The 7,472-nt window shown below is 32.1% G+C and overlaps 1 non-coding gene across 1 annotated transcript; it reads right to left on the bottom strand.

Annotated features, from left to right (window-relative positions):
* Nucleotides 1-653: 653 nt before the first annotated feature.
* On the bottom strand, nt 654-801 carry LOC112654192 (small nucleolar RNA SNORA62/SNORA6 family). Its single transcript, XR_003132855.1, has one exon. It is a non-coding gene; the product is annotated as a small nucleolar RNA SNORA62/SNORA6 family (small nucleolar RNA).
* Between the last annotated feature and the right edge of the window lie 6,671 nt (nt 802-7,472).

Raw genomic sequence — 7,472 nt, forward strand, 5'->3', positions numbered from 1 at the left:
TCTCCATCTTCTTGCCAATACTTGTTGTTACCTGTGTTGTTAATTTTAGCCATTCTGACAGGTATGAGGTGGTATCTCATTGTAGTTTTGATTTGTATTTATTTCCCTGATGACGAGTGATATTGAGCATCTTTTCATGCATGTTAGCCATCTGAATGTCTTCTTTGGAAAGAGTGTCTATTCATGGCTTCTGTACATCTTTTCACTGGATTATTTGTTTTCTGGGTGTAGAGTTTGATAGATTCCTTATAGATTTTGGATACTAACCCTCTATCAGATAAGTCATTTGCAAATGTCTTCTCCCATTCTGAAGGTTACCTTTTAGCTTTGTTGATTGTTCTCCTGAGGTGCAGAAGCTTTTTATCTCCATGACATCTAAGTAGTTCAGTAGTTTTCTCAAGCATTTACTAGAAGCACTACATTCTACATTCTACTGGAAAGTCTGGTAAGTGCAAGAAGACATACAGAAAATAAGTTTAAAGAGCTTTGAAACTGAAATAAAACTCATAATTTTTAGATAACATAGTTGTATCTGCAAAACAAAAAGAAATAGTACGAATCAATGAATTTCAAATGTTACTATTTCAAAAACAACATAAAAAAGTTATGTCAACATACGAGCAACAACTAGTAATTTAACATTTTTCTTTTTAACTTGTAGCAAGAATTACTATCAAACTCCACTCATTGGACTGAGACCCTTGTGGTATTAGCAAAGACTTGCCTGTCATGTATTACACTGCCTACACTCATGAGTTCATTGGCTAGCTAACAGCCTCAACTCCACATTTTAACAATTACAGTAGTAACTGAATTCTTATAATTATAATTCTTCTAGAGACTACTCCATCTAACAACAGAATACATATCTGTCTCAAGAGCACATAGCACATTTACCAAGATAAACCACATTCTGGGCCATAAAACACACTTCAAAAAATTTAAAAGAACAGAAACCATATCATGTCTGCTTTCAGACCACAATAGATAAAATTAAAAATACAAATATAATTTAAGATCCTCACCTACATGGAGATTAAACAATATCTTTTTAAAGAATACATAGGTCAACAAAAAAATCTCAAGACATATTTTTAAAAAATTGAAGAAAATGAAAATAAAAACACATCAAAATTTGTGGGGTGCTTCAAAAGGAGTGCTTAAAAGACAATGTACAGCATTTAATGTATATATTAAAAAAGAAGAAAGATCTAAAATCAATAATCCACTTTAACTTTAGGAAACTAGTAAAAGAAAAGCAAGTTAAATTCTAAGTAAGCAAAAGCAAAGAAGGAATCAATATTGAAGCAAAAATCTATAAAATTAAAGTTAATCAATAGAGTAAATCAATAAAACCAAAGACTGGTTGTTTGAAAAAACTTATAAGCCTCTCGCCAGGCTAAGTAAGAAAAAAAAGAAAGAGGACACCAATCACTAATATCAGAAATTCAAGAGGTTCAGAAATTACTATAGGTTCTATGGACTTTAAAAGAACAGTAAAGAAAACTATGAATAACTATACACCCGCAAATTTGATTGCCCAGACAAAATGAACAGATTTCTTAAGATATAATTTATCTAAACCCATACAAGAAGAGATAGATGATATGAATAAGCCTATATCCATTAAAGAAGTTGAATCAAAAACTAATAATCTTCCTAACAGGAGCACCAGACCCTAATAGTTTCACTGGTGATTTTTCCACTCATTTAAGGAAAAAATTCATGCCAATTCTCTATAATTTCTTTCAGAAAATAGGACCAGAGAAAATACTTCTTCCCTCATCCTATGAAGCCATCATAACCTTAATACCAAAACCAATGATAGTATAAGAAAACTACAGAGCAATAGCTCTCATGAACAGAGATGTAAAAATCCTCAACAAAATATTAGAAAATTGAATCCAGCAACATATAACAAGAATTATACAATATTACCAAGTGAAATTTATTACAGCTATGCAAGTCTGTTTCAACATTCAAAAATCAATTAATGTATTCCATCACACCAACAGGCTACCAAAAAAATCACATGATCATATTTATAGAAGCAGAAAAAAACTTTAACAAAATCTAACATCTATTCACAATTAAAGACTTTCAAAAAAAAAAAAAAAGACTTTCAATAAACTAAGGTTAGTTTACTGAACTAAACTAAAATAGGGAATTTCAAAAAAAAAATAAAAATAATAAAATAAAATAGGGAATTTCCTCAACTTGATAAAGAATATTTACCAAATAGTCCATAAGTATCATCATACTGAATGATGAATTTAAAACTTTTCTACTAAGACAAAGTACCCCTCTCACCACTCCTTTTCAAAACTACTGGAAATTCTAACTACTGCAATAAGGCAAGACAAGGAAATAAAAATATAAAGATTGGGAATGATGGAAAAAACTGACTTTGTTAGTAAATATTCTAATTCTCCATTTAGATAATCTGAAAGAATCACCAGAAAACTCCTAGAACTAATATGCAATTATAATAAGTTTGTAGAATACAAAGCTAATATACAAAAGTCAATCACTGTCCCACATGCCAGCAATGTATAAGTGGAATTTGAAATTAAAAACACAATACCACTTGAATTTGCACCAAAATATGAGATACTTAAGTATAAATCCAACAAGACATGTAAAAAATCTATATGAGGAAAACAACAAACTGTTAAATAATTTTTAAAAAAACCACATAAATGGAGAGATACTCCATGTTCATGGACCAGAAGACACAATATTATCAAGATGTCAGTTCTTTTCCAATTTATTTCTAAATTCAGTGAAACCTTAATGAAAATCTCCATAAGTTATTTTGTGAATATCAACAAACTGTTTCTGATTCTAAATTTTAGAGGGAGAGGCAAAAGACCCAGAATAGCTAACATAATACTGAAGCTAACATAAAGATGGAGGATTCATACTTCTTGACTTTAAGACTTACTATAAAGCTAAAGTAATCAAGACTTAGTGTGGTATTAGTAAAAGAGTAGGCAAATAAATCAATGGAACAGAGTAGAGACAAGAAATAGACCCACATAAATATGATCTGTTGATCTTAGACAAATGAGCAAAAGAAATAAAACAAATATTAAATATCTTTTCAAATAATGGTACTGGAACAAGTGAGCATCCACATGCAAAAAAAGTGAGTCTAGACACAGACCTTACACCTTTTACAAAAATTCACTCAAAATGCTTAAATGTAAAATGCAAATCTGTATAACTCTTCGTAATTAATATAGGAGAAAATCCAGATAACTTGAATATGATGATACCTTTTTAGGTATAACACCAAAGTCACAATTCATGAAAGGGAGGGTTGATAAAGTAGACTTCACTAAAATGTTAAACTTTCTCACTGTGAATGACAATGTCAAGAGAATGAGAAGACAAGCCATGGACTGTGAGAAAATATTTGCAAAAGATGCATCGGATAAAGGGCAGTTATACAAAAATCAACAGTAAAAAAGTCAGAACTGGATTAAAAAAAAAAAAAAGAACCAAAGACTTTCATAGACACCTCACCAAAGATATACAGATGGCAGATAAGCATATGGAAAGATGCTCCATATGAGATAACACCATACATTTATTGGAATGGCCAAAATCCAGAACACTGACAACACCAAATACTGGTGAGGATGTGGGCGACAGGAACTCAGTCATTGCTGGTGAGAATGGAAATTGATATAACAACTTCCCACTAAACTGTGGAGAGACAGTTTCGTGATTTCTTACAAAACTAAATGTACCCTCACATATGATTCAACAATTGTGCTCTTTGGGATTTACTCTAAGGAGTTGAAACCCTACATACAGATGTTTATAGCCACTTCATTTATAATTGCCAAGACTTAGAAGCAACCAAGGCATCCCTTGGTAGGCCAATGGAATATTATTCAGCATGAAAAAGAAATGAGCTATCAATCTGTTCAGAGACATGGAGGAGTCTTAAACGTCAATTACTAAGTGAAAGAAGCCAACTTGAAAAAGCTACCTTCTATATGATTTGAATATATGACATTCTGGAAAAAGCAAAACCATGAAGGCAGTAAAAAGAACAGTGATTTCCAGGGTGATTGCCAGGGTGTTTGGGAGGAGAGGGGGATGAATAGGCATAGCCCATAGGATTTTCAGGACAGTGAAATACTTTTTATGATACCATAATGATGGATACATGTCATTATCTATTTTTTTTTTAAATTCATGGGCCATAGCTAAGAGTGAACTGTAATATAAATAATGGACTTTGGGTGGTGATGATGTGTCAATGTAAGTTCTTCGCTTGTAACAATCATGCCACTCTAGTGGGGGATGTTGATATTTGGGAGGCTATGCATGTGTGGGACAGAGAGATATTTGGGAAATCTCTGTTCAATTTTGCTATTTACCTTAAACTGCTCTAAAATATTGCCTTAATTTAAAAAATAATACTTCTTATAATAGCACCTAACCTTACTAAATAGCTAGAAATAAATCTAAAAACTAACACACGTAATTGAAAAGAATTAAATTAGCCCTAAATTAATCAATGTATCTAACATATTAATGGATTGGAAAACTGGCTATTGTAAAGATATTAATATTCCAAAATAAATACTTATAACTGGATATTTTGAGCTTTAACTCATTTAACCTTATATTAGGGTTACAGACCCCCAAACTAGTCTATAGTTGGAATTCAAACACATAGATTCATTTTGTTTTGAAATTTGTGAGGAAATATTACTTATAACTAGACCTTGCAGTCTTTTTTTTAATTGATGATATACCTTGTCCACATTAACAAGTAGACCAAAAAAAAAATGTTATTCAATTGTTTGAAAAACCTCTGTATTATACCCAAAAGTTACATGGTGACCTATCATCAAAAATTATTTTTAATGAAGTCTCCACTGACAAATCAATTTGATCCTCCATCAATATTGTTCAAATCAGAAATTGAAAACTGATTTGCAAAAGGATTTGTTACACAGTTATTTGAATCATTCATTTTCCCAACACCTACATCAATATTGTGAATTGTTCCTGTGGTGCCTCTGAGATTTTTACATCCCAACACAATCTACTATAATAAATTAAAAGTAGATTAGAGGTTTTCCATTCTTTTGTGAAGTGTGAGAAAGGTGATTTTTAAAGGGGAGATGGAAAATGCGAATCTGCATAATGATGTAGGCACTCATAGATTAGTTGTAGGCAAAAGGATATACAGAAGAGGTGAATGTGAGTATTGAATCCCTCACCACTATTTGTTTCCTTGAAACTCCTGGAATATTTTTATGCACTCCCAGGTGTAAACATATGCTGGTTTTATGCCCACTGCACTAAGATAAACTGTGTTTTCTTCTGCTTTCCTTAGACACCTCACTTCAACTCACTGAAATAATCAGGATCTTATAGTAGGCAAGGGATTTCTTCCCATCAATACTTAATTCACCTGAAGGCTGACGATAATTTTGTCCTGAGGTGACGGAAGAGGCATGTTGAGACTTTGGAATTGTTTTTAGCTATAAGATACTATTTTTAAAAAACCCAACGTCAATATTCAAAACCTGATATAAATAAAAACATGAAAGGCTTTCCTACAGTTTGAAGTTGAGGAATATGTTGTATGTGTTTTCTCGTAATTACTTTCAGATACACTGATACTTGTATATGTCAGTAGTCAGAGTATATGATATATGATGCTGTGATTGTATGAGATATAATTATCAACACAACTGAAATTATTTATAAATTAATTAAGCACTAAGCTGTTGGTTTCCAAATATTGCTATGCACATAAATCACCTAGAGAGTTAAAAAAATGAAAATATGGTTTTTGACTCATTTCAAATCCATTGAATCAAAATCACAGTGAATAGAGGCCACATAATTCTTAAACACTGGCCTGCTTATATCCATTTGAGAATTATTCCTCAGTGCTACATTCCCTTGTGATGTGTATATATATATATACAATTATATCAGAGATATAATTATATAAATATACATTTCCTTGTGATGTGTATATATATACAATTATATCAGAGATATAATTATATAAATATACATATATATAATCATGCAAAAAATTAATTGTTCAGTAATTTTCAGGGAAGTGTTTCTTCCACATGATATCGATAAAGTCATAGCAAATTACTTTATTATGTTTAAGCTAACATACCCCATCATGCATTCTATTTGCTTCTCTAGTGAATGGACAATTGGTCTGAATGCTCACATAAGTCAATGTTAAAAAAAAAAAGGTCAAAATATGTTTTGTTTAAGAGTATATAAAAGCATATTGGTCTTTTATTAGTAAGATTATTATTCTCTCTTAGAGAAATAAACGAGTAAAGGTTTAACTGTGCTAATAACTTATTAAAGAAAATCAGCAAGAATTGGCTTTGGAAGAGGGTGTTAATATCTGTCATTCTCTTTAGTTGACAATTCAATCATCTTGACCTCAAAGTACATGTTTATGTAACAAGTTCTTGGTCTCTTGTTGTTGTCTTGATAAGCATGTAGGTCGTCACATTATGGTTGATTTTAAGTGCTATGGAGACTGTTTCACAAAAGAAATTGTCACTACTTTCTATTTAAATTGGGGTCTGGAAGGCTATGTGTAACAGCGTACCTGATAATTGGTTCTATTATGAAGCACTGTCAAGGTAGATTTTCCAAGTACCAAACAAAACGCTTAACACTCATTTTCAGGCAAAAACTGCAACGTAGTGCTTCGGCAGCAAAAAATCCCAATTCTAATTGCATAGAATAAATCCAATTATGCCTTATACAATCCAGATACTAAAATGACACTCGGGGTATTGCCTATGAACAATGTGTTGTTATCCCATGTTTGGAAGAGGAGGTGGGGAGAGTACAATTTATTTTTTAGCATGACTCTTACAGCATAAATTAAGTATTTCTAATAAATTAGATTAATAATAGATTAAATTAACAAAGTGTCTTTTCAATAACTCAAATAGTGGATTCAGCTACTTTGTTAGTGCTTTCATAAATATGTCATACATTTTTTAAAATATTTTATTTATTTATTCATGAGAGACACACAGAGAGAGAGAGGCAGAGACACAAGCAGAGGGGGAAGCAGGCTCCATGCAGGGAACCCGACGTGGGACTGGATCCCGGGTCTCCAGGATCACGTCCTGGGCTGAAGGTGGCACTAAACCGCTGAGCCACCCCAGGCTTCCCAATATGTCATACATTTGACATTCAAAGCTTTTGAACTTTTTCCTAAATCAATTAAATGTCAATTAATGAAGTTCAGATTATCAGATTTCTACCAATATCCCCCCTATTCCCAGCCCCACACATACACCAGAAAACAGAAAACTTGAATGCACTTGTATAGGTCATTCTCACTGGGCAGTCTTGGGCAAAAGATTCAAATTCTCTAATCCCCAGTTTCTTTATCAATAACATCTAGATAATATTTAATGTGCCTTGTGGGGTCTTTTGAGGCT

Source organism: Canis lupus, chromosome 3, assembly GCF_003254725.2.
Source record: "Canis lupus dingo isolate Sandy chromosome 3, ASM325472v2, whole genome shotgun sequence".
Lineage (NCBI taxonomy): Eukaryota > Metazoa > Chordata > Mammalia > Carnivora > Canidae > Canis > Canis lupus.